This window comes from Cavia porcellus, unplaced genomic scaffold (genome assembly GCF_034190915.1).
Source record: "Cavia porcellus strain 051 isolate PalLab524CR breed Dunkin Hartley unplaced genomic scaffold, mCavPor4.1 scaffold_24, whole genome shotgun sequence".
Taxonomy (NCBI): domain Eukaryota; kingdom Metazoa; phylum Chordata; class Mammalia; order Rodentia; family Caviidae; genus Cavia; species Cavia porcellus.
The window spans coordinates 31125197-31142711 of NW_026947507.1; the positions used below are offsets into that span (position 1 = coordinate 31125197).

General features: G+C 32.4%; 1 protein-coding gene across 13 annotated transcripts in view; it reads left to right on the forward strand.

Moving 5' to 3' along the window:
- The window catches only part of Marchf1 (membrane associated ring-CH-type finger 1), a 687536-nt gene that overhangs the window by 526963 nt on the left and 143058 nt on the right, over positions 1-17515 (forward strand). The gene's annotated exons all lie outside the window — the stretch shown is intronic.

Genomic DNA, 17515 nt, shown 5'->3' on the forward strand with positions numbered 1-17515 from the left:
TTTGAATCTTCTTTAATTTCTTATGAATAACTTATGCATTATAGATATTATTCACTATTTAGTTAATTTTATTCCTAGAATTCTCTGTAACTATTATAAATGGAATTGCTTTATTAATGCCATTTTCCAATGGAAGTATATAAATGTTATTGATTTTCATTCATTGATTTTACATCATGAAACTTTACTGAATTCATTCACTATTTCTAATAGGTTTTGGTGTAGTCTGGAGATTGCCCTGTGTAAATCATCTCTTCTACAGCCAGTTACAAGTTAATTCCTCATTTCTAATTTGGATGCCTTCTTTCTTTCTCTTTTCTTATTTTTCTGGGTGGGATTTCCAGAACCATGCTGAATAAAACCAGTGCAAACACCTAAAATATCTGAATCTTTTTCTAAACCTTAAAGAGAAAGCGGTATTTTCCCCCATTTACTTTGATGTAATCTGTGGGCTTGTTACATACAGCCCTTGGACTAGGGAGGTATGTTTCTTCCACACCTCATTTGTTCAGAGTTTTTATCATGAAGAGATGTTAAATTTTATTTAATGACTTTTCTACATCTAGTAAGATGATCACACTGTTTTGCTTTTGATTCATTTGGATGTGGTACATCATATGTATTGATTTGTGGGCTAAATCATCCTTGCATCCCTTGAATGAATCCCATGCAATTATGAAGCATAATCTCTTCAGTGTGCTGCTAGATTCGACTTGCTAGTGCTTGTTAAGACTATTTGCATCAGTGTTCACCGGAATACTGATATTGATTTATAAATTTACTCTCTTTTCTTCTCTCTGTTTTCATTTCTTCTGCTTTATGTTTTTTGTTTTTTGTTTTTTTTTTTTTTTTTTTTTTTTTTTGTGTGTGTGTGTGTGTGTTTGTGTGCGTGTCCTTGTCTGGTTTTACTATCAGAATGTGGCTGGCCTCCCTGAATAAATTTGAAAGAAATCTTTCCTCTTCTATTTTTTTTTTTTAGAAAATCAAAAATTAAGAGAGAACTGGTATTCATTCTTAAGGTGTTTCCTTGAATTCAGCTGTAAAATCTTTGAGTCCTAAGTTTTTCTGTGTGGCAGATGTTTTATTACTGACTCAGTTTTTTATTTCTTATCACCCTGTTCAGTTTTCCACATCTTATTGATTGCTTATACTTACCCCAAAATGCATCTCTTTCTTACATCTTTTTCCAGTTTGTAAAAACACTGGTTTATGTTGATATAGACTTGTATAGTGTGCTATGGCTGTAAATCTGGGAGCTATGAAAGAACACATTCACTCATATTCATTGCCAATGGAAATGCAGGATGGCATGACTCCTTCAGAAGGTAGCTTGGTAGCTTGGAAGAAACGTAAATTTATTTTTAGCTAGGAACTAGTAATTATGCTCCTTTGTATTTACCCAATTAGTGGAAAATTTGTGTGTCCTGATATCCTAATGGAAACGTTCATAAGCTGGGCATGCTAGCCCATGTCTGCAATCCCCACACTCTAGGTGGCTGAGGCAAAAAGATCATTAAGTTTAAGCCAGCTGGAGCTACTTGGTGACTTAGAGACTATTTCTTTAAAAAGGGACAGAAAGCTGAGTATGCAGCTCAGTGTGAAGGGCATGGGTTCAATCCTGAGTACTCAGAAAAAAAACCTACATAATATTTATGTAGATTTAGAAACAATTTACAAAACTTGGAAACAGCCAAAATGTCCTTCAGTTGGTGAATGGATAAACAAACTGATAAAACCACAGCATAGAATATTATTTTCTACCTATAAAATGGGCAAGAAATCATAAATAGATACAGAGGAAATTTTAATGCTTATTCCTAAATGAAAGAAGTCAAACAAATATATATATATGTGTGTTCTATATTTCTAAATATATGACATTCTGTAAAGGCAAAACTATGGAAACACTTAAAAATAATAAAATAGTGGTTGCCAGGACTGGAGAGGAGAGGTGAATCAGTAGAGCACAGGCGATTCTGGGGAAATGAAATTATTCTTCATAATATTAAGTGGCAGCTACATGTTATTATACATTTACATAAATGCATAAGAATGTATACTGTCATGAAAGAATCCTAATGTCCTCTTCAGATTTTGAATGATAATGGTATGTCACTGTGTTTTTCAGCTGTGACAAATAGTGCAGGATTTTGATAATAGTGAGAAGGCTGTTTCAATGTGGGGTCACAGGCAAATATCTATCTATGTCTGCTACTTAATTTTCAAGAGTCTAAATCTCCCCCCAACATAGACTATTTAAAAATAAAAAGTACAAAAAGTGGAAAAGGTTTGCCAAGACTGTAGAGCTAATGAACAAATAATAAAGCGATAACTCATGTGTGAGGATTGCCGACTTGAAATTCTATGTCTCCGTATACCCTTTATACTGCGTTACAACCACAGATTGTACAAGTTAAGAGGACTTATTTTCAAATTAATTTCTAAGCAATGATGAATGTAAAATGTGTTATTATTTGAATTTCATTGCTTACTTTCTCTTATTGTACTTTTTTGGCCTATATTTCCTGGTTTCATGCCACAACTTTTATAGCTCTTTTTTAAATGCTCGATACATAAAATTCCTGTTAAAATAAATCAATATTATGTCACTCTAGAAGATTTCAGTTTTTCTTGTGACATGATAAATGATCACACGTTAGTAACTGAACAAGTCAATTTTATGTGGCTATTTATTTCTATGAACAGATGTGCTAATCTGCCCATTTGGAATAACTCTGAATATAATCTCTCTAGATCTGTGGTAGTTTGTGGACCTAGTTTGCTGCTCAACAATCACTTCAAAGCTAGCAATTCTGTGTGCTCTTTGGTTATTAGTGATACCCTTTTGCCTGTGACTGTCCTCCACAACCAGCTGCACAGGAGTGATGAGTCCACCACTTCTCAAAGCACCAACCACAGTCTTGGAGATGCTTTTCAGAAGGCATTCACATCTTTGGGGGAAAAAAAGGATCAGCATATTCTTTGAATTCCTGTGCAAAAAGAACATCTTCATCTTTTAACAGGATTAATGCCCTCTATAGATAGGTTAGTAAATTAAGCCTCTGCTTGCAATTACATAGAAATAATAGATTTGTATAGCTTGCAGCTTGTTTGATCCTATTTGACTGTAATTTAATTGTTTAACATTATCATTTTAAAATAGTCAATACTATTGTCTGTAAGACCATAAAAATGACACATTACCAAAAAAGATAAAATATAAGTTACTCTGTACAAATAAGCATTATGAAGTTGTGCATCTGATACTCTGAAACAAATTAAAAGTGAGAATTTAAGCCTGATAATTTTGTATATTGAATGCTTGACTTTTATAGTCCTTAAGTAAAATGAGTCATATTTTCCAAACTTGAAAGGTCCCTTAAAATCTATTGCCAAGCAAAAAAAATTCAATTTTATTTCTCTATAAAGACAACCAAAAAGCTGATTACATAAGCACATAACTCTTCCTGTTGATAAATAATAATTTACTAACTCTGCCCTATTTTGAACTCTTCAATTTAATGATAGCACATATCCATGTTTTGGCATGTCATCATGAAATTTCTTTACTTTAGAGTTTTTTCATACTTGTCAGATTTTTTGAAATTAAATTTTTTGTGCCATAAACTGTTTTATTATAACTGGGAGCCTAGGAAATGTTGATTTTTATTCATTCAATAAAGCATTGGTTGACAAGCCAGTAATTCTTTAAAATGCATTAATGATTAAATATCTTAACATCTTTGAACTTCTGATAGTAAAGCAGAGCACTTTTAGCAGATTTGCTAGCCCTGATTTTATGTTATCCCTGGAGATTATTTCTATTATGATAAATTCAAATGACTTTAATAAATAGTAATTCTCATTCATTTTGTTCACATATATGCATGTGTTGGATCTCTGTGAGTTCTACTGAAATTAAAGTTCAACTCTCAGATTTTTGCATGTGAGCAGTTCACATCATAGCTTCTCTTTGTAATACTAAAGAAGCTTGAATATATAAAACAATAACTTTGTGACTGGGGACACTTCTGACATAGATATAATAGCAGAGTTTTTATTACCTATAAAATCTAAAATATAGTAAATTGTTACCCAAATCAATCCAATATTGCTTAATATTTTCAACTTTATAATTTAAGTACATTTTACAAACAGATACAGTTTTACATTTTTATTATAAATGCCATAAAATATACATTGCTGTGATTCAAAAATGAAATAGAATAAAAATTACCAACATATACAAGTACTTGCTTTCTAGTATTTTCAAAAATGTTTAGGCCAATATCTAAAGCAAATATTGAATTATTAAGTAGTTCTTTTTAATTAATTCAATATTTCTGACATTTCAAGAAGACATTGTGTTGGATTAAAGAAGAATAAAATTTAACAGAAATGTCTTTTCCCTTGAGAAACACTTTATCAAATGAAGATAGAAGACTAATACACGTAAACTTAACCAAAATCAATTGTGTCTCCAATAATAAGTGTATCTGCATACAATCTTGAAAACTTTTTTAAAAGGAATTCACAAGCAGGAACATAGCTAGGATTAGGATCTCGGGACTTCTTAAAAGTCTGAACTTGCATAGCAAACATAGTGCTTTTATTTACAATTTACTTATAACATTTGGGTTGGATTTTATGTGTGTAATAAAGAATTGCGGAGCTCATTGGACTTGATCAGCTAAAATCTCTTATTTTCAGACTTCTTTTTTAAATTTTTTTTTATTTCAAAAGAGGACATAACAAAGCAGATCAGATCAGAACAATGCAAGTAACACAGCATTTTACCACAAGACAACCCATAATTAACAGTAACTACCATAGTGTCTCTTTCTTTGAAATAGTTGAGCATAGCTTGATATACAATAGTATCAAGCATAACAAAACAGTATAAAACTATTCAAGAGAATGAAAGCATTACAAGACTTTCAGAACCAAATAGCAGAGAACGAACAATGGCTACTATATTATCTCATTTTCCATAGAAAATTTGTTTATACTATTGCACATAATAATATCCAATAAGATATAATAGGATAAAACCAAAGGCAACAGAAAAACAAAAGCATAGTAGGACTTCAGAGTAAGATGATACTAAATCAGCACTGGCTATTCTAATCTCTTCTTTTCTTTAAAATAGCTGTTTTATATCACAGATAATAAAATCAAACAAACTAAGATAAAACCATTCCAATTAATGAATGCAGACATTATAAGGCCTCAGAGCAATGTAATGGGGAATCATGATTACTATAAACTCTTATGTACTCTTACCATTTCTTACACTAGGGAGACTATTCAATATTTATAAATAAATGGACACAACTTGAGACCATACTCATTAGTGAAATAAATCAAACTCACATGCATAAACACACACCACTTCTTATAATTAATGCTTTGAAACATTTTGTGCCAGATATCTCCCTAACCTTTGTAGAGTATTTCTGATCAGTAAAAAAGCACCTAATGAAAATGAGTAAAATGAGGTAAAATGGGTAAAATGAGACACTGAAAAGTAACATCGTAGGGCCAAGGCTACACAGCTTATAAGTAATGGGCTGGCCTAAAACTTTACCAGGCTTATTTGAGTGCACATTCATTCCTCTTCTTGTTTCTAAGTAGTACCATGCCCATTGTAAATTTATGACTTGATATCTTACATGGTAGCCTGCAAAATCAGTTCTTGCCTCATCTTTATGGTGTGTGTATTTCCTTAGAGATGTCCTTTACATGTTGCCAACCTAGAATTCTCCTAGAAGTGGCCAGTGCTCACTGGGTGTAGGGACTGTACCATTCAAACGGAAGCAGAAGTCATGGGCCACATTGACCTATTCCTGTCAGAGTCAGGGTTGTGCACTTCTCCTGCGATCTGTCAGAGACTTGAAGGGCAAATCTGTGAAGAAATTATCCCTGTTATAGTTCTGAAAACAATTTTTTGTTCAAAATTTGGAGAATTGCATTCACACCTGTGTTTCAAACACATTCATCCTCTAGTGTAATGACACGCAGGCTACAGTTAATTAAGTTTTAAAGTTCACATAAAATATGAAATTAATTGTAAGACCATTTGTTCGGCCATTAGTTTCCACACCAAAAGCATTCTCATTATCTTCTTGTTTAATTTTCATGACAAAGTTGAGATGATTGCCTCGTTATCGCACTCCACCAATGCACAAATGGGATTTGTGGGAAGATATGAGACACTACCACAATTGGAGTTAGAATTTAAACCCAAGCACTGTGGCAAATACGCTATTGGTTATGTATCAAACTCTTTTATACATAACCAAAGAGTTATGTATATAACTCTTTGGTGCCATGTGTATACTTTTCCTCATGGATCTAAGAGAAAGGATATGTGAAAAGGTTAAATTTGATAACCTTTGGGAAGCTAAGCAGTCACTCATTTTCTTAACTTCCATTAACTGTCTAATAATTCATGTAATAATAATAATGGATAGTTACTCTAAAAATCTTATCTAAAATGTGTATCTAAAAATCTTATCTAAAATGTGTCAGTCTTTAAGAGTAGCTTCAAAAGGAATACTCCATGGCAATGGAGAGGAAAAAAGATAAAAGAGATGTATCAAAATTACTGTAGCTATGATAAGATTGATTAATAATTTAAAAGCAATCCAACTGTGGTTTTTCTTTTCATGTATGTGTGAGATTTGCATGCATGCAAACTCGGATTGAATTTCAGCATAAATTTCTACATGAATCCATGAGATTTTCTCGAAGATTTGTGATACCAGCTGTGGGGTGTGACTCAGTGGTAGTGTTTGCTTAGCACATGCCTGGTTCTGGGTTCTATCTCCAGCACTAACAAAAAAAGAAGGAGGGAGGGAAAGAATGAGGGAAAAAGAGACAGAGACAGAGACAGAGTGACAGAGAGAGACAGAGAGAGACAGAGAGAGACTGAGAGATATATTTACAGCAACACATTTCCTAGGAGGATGCTATTACAATATGATTAAAGACTGCAACAATAACAAAAAATGAACATACATAAATGGCTATGAAGGTCTTAGCTCACCTGGAATTGTTTTTGATCCATAACTAAGTTGTTGTGTCCATTTGCTCAGTTAGAAAAATCTCATATGTAACCTTATCTATTTTATAGAAGCAAAACACTTATATCCAAGGATAAAGTTCCATCCTATTTCCTTAGATATTATTGAAAGGGGGGAAAAAGACAGAGAGTTGAATTGAGCAGTGAGGAACAAGAATCAGACTTGGAAGGAAAGCCTTGCAGTCTGTACACCTCCCATCAGTGAAACTTCCACAAGTAGAGGAGAATTGCTAAGATCAAAAATTTGACTAAATGCATGTTTTATTTGAACAAAAATATGCTTACTATTTAAAATTTTTATACTTCTGACAAATATATTTTCTAGTTTGCCATCAAAACAAGCTTCCTATTTGCTCATATCAAAGCCATTGTGCGCTGATTCACAATATTTTTCCAATCTTGAATTAAACCTGTGGAAAAATTATGTAATTCTTACACAAAAAAAAATTTGAAAATTTCGAGTAGGTGCAGATGGTAGTTGATAAAATATGACCATATCCTCAGAATAACTTTCTAAGGTATCAACTTGATTAAAAAATAGCAAAATTAATTGTAATAATAATAATGAAGCTACACATGAGAAAAAGGATTTTTGTACTTTTATCCATCAGAGTCCAGAAAGTAACAAGCGACACTTCCAAACTGGGTAATTAGGGAGGGCTTAGTAGTTGATTTACAGTGGGTGTGAGCACGGTACAGAGAAAATCCCCATATGAAAACGCAATCAGTGGTAAATTTTTATTTGGGTGTTTTAAGCAAGAAACCTACTGAAATATCATATATGGCCTCCTAATAAAGAGAATTTATGCATGAATCAATACAAAAACCCGACAAAGTTTGTTAGTAAGTTTCTTGTTTAATGTGAACTTAGTCATGTAAAACAAAATTTGGGGAAAAAATAAAACTGCTCATAAATTATTCTTTATAATATTCAACAGACTGTACACTTATGCGTGTGTACATGGTGACTTGATTTTTAAAAAAATGCTTTTTAAAAAGATAGCAAGCACATTTTCACACAAACAATTCAAGTGAAATCATCACCTTCTGCGTGTTAGCAACTGTTACCCCTGATTTCTGCGACTCTATATAGAGATATAAACTGAGCGCTCAGTTCTTTTCCCAAATACTCTGCCAATTAACTGTAACCATTTTACCATATTCCTTTTCTTTTGTACCCAAAAAAGGCTTGTTTGAAACATTTTCAGTGCTGAAATGTACAAAATTTAAATTTTAGAAAACAATATCAAAAATTTGTTTTGCTTTCAAGCTAGGAGTCACACCAGTAACTTAGCACGCTGTGTCATTTATCTCTGGACAATGTTTCTTTAACAATATGTAAAACAAAGGCATGTTTTGAATAATTTTTTAAGAGTAAAAGTCGCTGTCGGAGATTTTTATAGTATTTGTTAGCCAACACAAATTTTTAGATTCTCCAAATGCAAATATAGTTTTTATCCATGATTATAGTTATTGAATGAATAACTACATAATATTTCTATATCAAAATTTAGAAAGCTTATTGTGATGTCTGACTTCATTTTATAGAATCCTCTTTGAATGGTTGGCATTTTTGAGATAAGACATACCTTTAAGGAAGTCCCAAATATTGTGTAGAAATACCTTTGAAATGGCATTCTGGTCTCAATTATCAGACTTTATATGCATAGTGATGGTGAAGCTAGAGAAATAAATTAGCAAGCTTTCCTCATTAAACTTGTATGTAGGAGTTGGTAGCATTTGTTCCTGAGTGAATATTTTCAGGCATTCTATGTTACAAAAAATGCAATAATAAATGTAATAATAGTAATACATCATAGTTATAATCCTACTAAAGTTTTATAAGATCTATCATGCTTGCATCAGCAAAAATTCTGTCAGATAGATGTACAAGTATTTTTTATGAACATTATGCAGATACAACCAGCCATGGTCAGAAAAGGTACATGATTTTCTTAGGAGTACATAGTAGGCCATGAATCTGCAATTCTAGTCAAAGTATTTTAACTATGATTCTTGTGTCTTTTCTCCACAAATTCCATTTGGTTAAATAAGAAACTCAGTGGCTTTGTATTCCTGGGACTGTACAGTTTGGGTTAAACATTGTTTCCTCCAGATCGTTTTGGTTACACACACACACACTTCCCTTTATGATACCTACTCTTTATGAATAAGACTTAAATTTCCATTGTTCCTTTAATTTTCTTAATTGGATATTTTATTTTAAAAAGATTGCCAACTTAAAATATTAAAACTTTGAATACAAACATATTGAAAGAGAAAGCTAGAATGTCCCTGTAAGCTTGACTGTCCCCTTCAGTTCTTTCATGAATGGAAGAACTGAAGGCCACCCTTGGGAATGGGTTGCTATGTTAATAGCCAAAATTGAAGAAGCATAGTTCTTTTTGATCATGTATCTATAAAGACATAAACACATGTAGGAATCTGTTTATTAATTTAAAAAATACATTTACCCTCAACACATCTATCTCTAACCCTTTTTTAATCTTAATAATATATTAGGAACCTTACCACTTGCCAATAGAGAAAGGTATAATTGCATATTACTTATTTCCTATATGCACAACACACTTGTATATAACTTAATATAAACAAGGACCCAGCATGCTCTCTTTCTTTTAAGGATTTTCCCTTTTATCTCTCACTCTTCTTTCCCCTTTCTTTGGACTTCCCTCCACCTGCCCCATCACTGTGTCTGCAAACTCATGGGAACAGGCTTTTCATATATTCTCCTATGAATTTTCTGTGTTCATATTGTCATACACAAAGTATGACTACACAGTAACAAGAGCTACCAATACGAAGGTTCTAGTTTTGTTCTTGTACATTTCTCCAAAAATATACTACACGTCATTGTTTTATATCTCATTTTATCTTTCATACCCAAAATTGTTTTGTAGAAAACCCTTTATACCAAATGGCAGAGATTCCATTTGTTCTTTTTTCAAGACTACATAATATTTCAAAGTGTAGCTCTATTACAAATTATTCAACTATGTTTCTGTGGATTAGAATTGTTTGATGCATTAGTCAGGAGAGAGGAGCAACGTCTTTTGTTTTAATACAGAGAACTTAATAGAAGATTTACTACATGGCTATAAAAGATCATTAACCATGTAAAACAAAATAAAAAATGCCAAGTTGTTGCAAATGTAGGCAATGGAGTAAGCAACCTTCTTCTCTAACGCTGAGAGTACAAAAGAAAGCAACTAGAATTATCCAGAGTTTGGAGATGGGGTTCCACAGAACTGAAATGACAAGACAGGGAATGGTTTGCAGAGTCTCAGCCCCAAAAAAGAATCTAGAAGTGTGGGTTTAAATTTTTTGACATTGATGCAGTGGCTGGCAATCTTTACTGCTTAGAATGGTCTTCCCTGTTCAAAACAAAGCTATATGAGGTGTCCTTATTCACCTGTTCTTGGGTGTCAGTGTTCTTATTTTTCTGGCTAACATTTCCAAGAATATGAATATGGCATACACCGTTATTTTAAACCTGAGATATTGCCAGATGTGTTTTTCAAATTATACTGAAAAAAAATTACATTCTGCTAGGAATTTTGGAGAATAACCTTTTTTCTTATTCCCACCAGCACTAGTGATGTTTTTCCCTATTTTTTGCCTAATATTTTCTGGAGTTTTTGTTGTTGTTGTTGTTGTTGTTGCTTTTTTTCATGAATAGACAAAATTTCTTTGTATATTACAGAAATTAAACTTCGTCAGTCTTTGCATTATATTACATTCTAACTCAATTGTTGATTAACTGATAGACAGATAGACAGACAGACAGACAGACAGACAGACAGACAGATAGTTAGAAGATAGATAGATTTGGTACTGAGGATCGAATTGATGACTTAGCACCTGCCAGGCAGGTGCTTGTGCCACGGAGCTAAATCTCCGGACTGTTTCATTTATTTCAAGACAGAATATAATCAAATATATAAATGACTTCTAACTTTTGAATCCCGTCTCAGTCATGTAGACCTCTCCCACCCCAACTGAATTTATAATTCAGACTTTTTTCAAATATTTCATTTTTAACAGTTAAGGCTTTGTTTCATCTGGTGGCTCTGATTATGCATGCTCTGTGATAGGGATCTGACTTTTTCCTCCATATGGATAGCCATTGTTCAGTCACATTGGCTATATCATCTGTCCTTTCCACACTGATGTGGGAAACCCATTTACATGAGTGAAATTCTTGGATCTATTTCTGGACTTACTATTTTGAATTATATTGATCTTTTGTTGATTTCTTATATCGATGCCTTATTATTATCAATGCCAAGCAAAAATACTTAATTCTTCTCTCACTATTTTCTTGTCTATTTGTTTTAAATCTCAAGCATTGTTTTTTAAAAGATAATTAATCTAACTCTGCTCTTCTCCAGGAAAAAAGAAATAACTTCATTAGAGACTTAAGTGGAACTACATTGTTTATATGTCAGTTTTGTAGGATTTATATTTCATAAAATTATCCTCTCATCAAACAATCACACATTTGTTCAGATCATGATTTCAACTCCTAGATTAAATTCTACAGTTTAATTTTGAATAAAGATTTATGCTTTCCTTGTTAAATTTACTCCTTAGCATCATATAGCTTTAATTCTATTATTATATTTCTAGGTATAATACTAACAGAAGTTTTTGATTTAGCAGTATTACCATTCAGATATATAAAGCTTTTATAATAAACAAATTTTTAAAATATAAGGGATAAAAAGAAATATAAGGTTTTTTTCTCTCTGATGACTGTTTAGGTTATGTGTTCCAAGCTGGCAAGGGCTCCTTCACACACCCACTGGAGAACACAAGAGAAGACACCTTTTTGACACTTGGTGTCCTGTTTACTATGATAATTACTCATCTAGTATGGAGTAATAGAAAAAAAATGCATGCAAGAAATTTCATGAGGGTTTATTTGACAGTAAGAAAACTGAGAAATGTTAGTCCTTTTCACATCTCATTGAAGGGAATTGGTTCCTAGTTACCTTGTAACAGACAGGATGCTGGGATATACAATGTCACTCGGTAAATGCATAATCCACTTGTGCTGCTCATACAAAAGAAAGAGAGAATGGCTTTTAGAAAAATCTAGTAAACTATGCCATGGTATAATTATCCGTAGCAACCATACTGAAGTCTTACTAACTTCAGTAGTTCTGTTCAGGTAAAGAAAATGGAAATTTTGTTATATAGCGTCATCAAGAAAAGTAGATTTTACTTGTTTTTCAACATTTTTCCTATGTAATATTTTGTTTTGTGTTATTATACTTCTTAGAAGTCCTAAGACTAGCTGAATAATCATAGCAAGAAGAAACAATAGAATTATTATTTTACCATTTATACTATTTGGTATTAATTTTTAAGTACTATCTTGATAAGTTTAAAGATCTTTATTCATTTGTTGTTTTACTTAGAACTGACTTTAGAATAAGACTACCAGGTTCATCAAATTTCAGCATTTAATTTTAAAATCATAATTCATTACTTTCAGTGTATTAGTCTAATGAATTATGTTGACACAATTTCAGAAAAAGAAATACTTAGGATAACTTCAATTTATTCTATGGTGTGAAAAATTATGATGTTATACTGTTAGTATGTTAAACATACACGATGCTATTTAGAGATATTGTAATGTTTTAGAAGAATGTTTGCATATGTAATTCTAAATGAAATGAAAGAACACTTCATTTTTTTAAAGTACTATCTTAATAGTTAAGGCTTCATTTACACAAGGTTAGTAATATAAATTAGGGAAATTTATGTTTTTATAGAAAAAATAGCATCAATAAAATCATAGTTATATATTTTTAAAAGTAAGTAGCAGCTCAGTTGTGATAACCAAGCCCTTATCCCTTTTAGAGAGATATAAAATGTATTCATCTTTTCAATCTCTCCTCGGTTAATGGTATTTTCAAGTTTTCTTCCATATCTTAAACAAAATTTGAAAATATGTTTTTTACTAGAATACCGTTTATTTTCTCTCAGTTTTCAAATGCATTCCAATAATGTTTCAGGTGGCAGTCTTTTAAATTTTTTCTGATTTTTTCATTGTTTATGGTTCTGTCTCTTTTTTATGTTTTATTTCACTTGGTTTTGCTCTCTTGCTGCCTTAGGGGAAGCTTATCTATTTTACAACTATTTTCCAAGTATTTATTTAAGCAAATATTGCTCTATTTTTCCTGCCATTTAAATCTATTTAATGGCTCAAGCTTTTGTAGCTTTAAGTTTTAGCTTTTTATATTTTATTGTATTTTTCATTATATTCTTTTGCTATGTTTTTTAATAATGAAGTCATTTATAGTCATAAATTTTTATCTAGATAGCTTTGTGCTGTTTATTGTCAGTTTTTGTACGACTTTTTCCTAGAGATCCTAGCTATCTTCCAGAGAGTTTTCATTCCTTTGAAATAAATATTATCTAAAAATGTATTAGCTAATTTTCAGATGATTAAGATTTATGGTCTTTCAAAATTGTATTTCTAATTTTATTTGCTCAAAATCAAAAGAACAGCCATGAAAATTCTTTACTTGAAAATGTTTATTACAGAATTTTTCAGGAAAGATAGTTTTTAAATATTTCATGACATTTAATGTTTTTAATTTGATAGACAGATTTTTTAAATCTATTAAACATATGTTCATTGCATTATTTGATATCTTTATGTCCTTGTTTATTTTTTGTTTAGCATTTATATTTTTAAAATATTTTTCATCTGTTCCAAGTTTTAGTAAGCAGAGCTAAAATAGTATCACTGTTCACTTAAAATTCTTTGGAATGTCTACAAAGTATCTTATTTTTTTTCCTTTTAAAATATACTTAATTTTAATCTTAGGAGAAAGAGGTAAAACAAAGAAAAAGATACATAGAATAGCATCATATTTCGTTTCTGTGAGAATATCTCAAATTAGAGGTTTCATGCAGAAATATTTAGAGGTTTTTCTTCAATTTACATTTGAAACAATTTTTTGTGTTTCCTTACTGCCCTCTTCCAGTCAAAAACAAAGTTCATATAGAATTCATATGCAAATATAAATATGATGAAGTATTGCCTATTCTTTAACACAGGTCATTCCACTTTTTTAAAAGCTGTGTCAATTTTCTTGCAGTAGTGCATTAAAAATATATTTAGGTAGGACTGGAGATGTAGCTTAGTGGTAGAGTCTTTGCCTAGCATTTGTAAGGCACTAAATTGAATCCCAGTAAAAAGAAAAAAAGGAAGAAAGGCAAGAAGGGAGAGAGGGGAAGGAGAGAAGGAGAAGGAAGGAGAGAGAGGAGGAGAGAAAAGGCCAAACATGTTGAAACAAAATTTGATAATGATTTTTTCATGTGGTAATCATTCTCCTCTGCTGGTAATAAAAATCCAAGTACATTTAGTAAAATCAAATTTCAAAAACAATAAACACAAACAAAACTAATATCAAATAAATACCAGATAGTTAAAACATCATATAACTTGGTATTTAAAATACTGTAACTTCTTGAAAATATTAAATTACTCCTAGGAAGCTGAAATTCTCTCCCTGTTCTTTGAAGGATATGCTTGGTCCTAACATTACTGCTTAATGATTCCACACTTTTCAAGCAGATCTGACAGGAATTCATGTTGGTTCCAACTTTTTTTGACCTACAAGGTCACCATAATTTGGGTAACAGTGAGATTGTTAGATTCTGAGACAGCTTATATTTAATCTTGGGTACAATATTTAAAGTGATCATAATGTGGTATGACAACCGTATTGACTCATCTACAGAAAAGAATATGTCACTGCAATGGTAATGGGAAGAGCTATCCAGTTAATTGGTAGTAAATTGGACAGATTGCTTTGGAAGATTTCCAAGAAGTTAAGCCCTTCCAAGGCTGTGCTTCAAAAGCAAGGCAGAAGAACTACTTCCTTAATCAATTGTAGAGAGAAGATTTTGATTTTTTTTTTCCTTTTCAACTTTTATATGCCAGAATCTAATCCACAGTAGAGGCAAAATTGCAAAAATATACTGTAAGGTGTTTATGTGAAAATTAAAATGCTAAAAACCTGCAAAGATCACCATGATTTTGAAAGAAATTCTTCTGGTGACAGCAATAGTCATATTTTAACCTCTCAGTGTGAAAAACGTTTTTACTTATAACCCATTTGTTCCTTATAACAGTTCTCGAGATATTGTCTCCCTCATTGTATAGTGATGAACTTCAAGTTCAGGAATGTCAGGCTACCTGGTCACGCTAACGCATGCGCTGTGGTGTATTTAAGGCCATCTCCCCTTCGCATCACCGCCCACACAGCCCTGGTGTTCATGATCGTGTGTCAGCTCATCTGGTGAACTTGCCTTTCTCTGAGCTAGAATAGAACCATAAATATTCAGCCACAAGAAACACTGAACTTTGCCCAAGTGCATTTACTTCTATCGGTGCCTAACCTTGTTTTAGAAAGAGAGAGAGAGAGAGAGAGAGAGAGAGAGAGAGAGAGAGAGAGAGAGAGAGAGAGAGAGAGAGATTGATTGAATTTCACTTTAAAACACTTCCAAAAAGTACTAAAATGTCAAGCAGATGTTTCCTCCTCTTTAGGTTAAGGGTTGCTGGTGAAGAGTATGGAAATTACTTGCTTATTAAAACTTTATAACAAACTCATTCACAATTGTGAAAGGAATCTGATCCTTCATTTTAATTTGATATGCCACAAATTCCTGTGTAGTTTAAGCATTAATAATCTAAGCCAAATTAAATTTCTTATTTTTCTTGATTCTTCCTTCAGGAAATTCAGTTCTACCTTAATCACATTCTCAAACACCCTGTAAGCCCAGAAAAAAAATCAAAACAATATAAAAAACTTAGCCCCCAAAACCTATTATAGTATGTGACTTATTTATATCTTTTCCACACAGCAATGTGTCAAAGTCCTGAATGTCACCGAGAGGGAAAGATGGATTGGTTTTGTTAGCCAGTCCCTAGAAGAAGAGTTGAGATGTCAGTAGAAAAATGCCCCTCTCCATCACCAGTGAAAGCTAATCAGGGAAGGATGTCTGTGGGTAGAACCCGCTACATTTGTCTCCAGCTGCATCACAGGGCTGTTACGGGCTGTAACTAATAGCATCGTTGTGAGTCATCTTGGTCTGTAATAACACGCTCCACAGTGGCATTAGTGGTCATACGAGATGGATGTTGTATGAAAGGGAAAAAGTGCTTCTCAGCTGAGTATCTGCAAGGCCCTGCAGACACAGTGACATGTAGCTGTTGTTTTTCCACTGTGACACATCTGCCATATTCCGTGGTCACCAAGGTTCTGAAACACTCAAGAAGTGTTTGTGGGGCAATGTCAGGCCCACGAGTAGTTGTAACAGCTTAATTCTCAACAGAAACCTCTGACAAGATATACCTGCAGTTGTCTGCTCGTGTCTACCTTGAAGCTGATTCTAGAAATTTAAAAAAAGTAGAAGACAAGAATATGTACACAGCTAAAATATTTTATTGACTGTTAAGTCAGATCACAAAGTTTTGATACTGTTAGCTGCTTTTTCCAGTAGCATTTTCTGGAGGGGTGCGCCATGACCTGCTTTTACATGGAACATGCATAATTCTCATGTACTCTGATTTTCCAGTCAATTATTCATTCACCAGTAATTGGCAGAGTACAGAGGACAAACAGACCAGACCAGCATGCAGGCTCCATGCTGGCCCTGACTCCAAATCTGCCTCTGAGGTTGCCAGGGACAGAAAGTCCAGACCTTCAAACCACACAGCTCAACTCCTTCATGTTCCTTTCAACTTTAGAAGTGCATGACATTTTTCTAAAACAAAAAAATTATTCACAAGCAATTTTTATGTATTTTTCCTTCTAAACTAGAAAAATTTTAAAAACAAGCATAAACATTTTTAAAGCATTTTCAAACATTTAAAATTAAACCTTATAATTTTTAATATTTTAAACCATTAAAGAAAGATGTTTTACATTTTAAAAGTGTATTAAGTAACTGAGCATGTTTTATAAGAACATAGATTTGCACCCGGCACAGAATACTTACTGGCATTGCGAACCACAATTTACTCAGAAGTTCCTGGTTGCAAAAGTAAAAGGGGAAATAGTGAGCCATACTTTCATTATCTAACTTTATTTTCAAACACATTGCACAGTTTTTCTAGAGAAATAATCATTTCCTGTAAGAAAATGCTCCAAGCTTAACAAATGCTGAGCTATTAACTGAAATTTTTTGATAAAAGTTTTTCTGTATAAGCAATTAGTATCTGTGTCCATTGACACAATCTTGAAAATATTCATATATTTGCCCTGTACTATTCTTTCTCTTCTTAATGATAAAAGATATTGCATAGTTTCTTTATTTTTAATTTTATTTTGTAGAAAAAAAATAAAATTTCTTAATTCCTCTCCAATGAACCTCTTTAAGGAA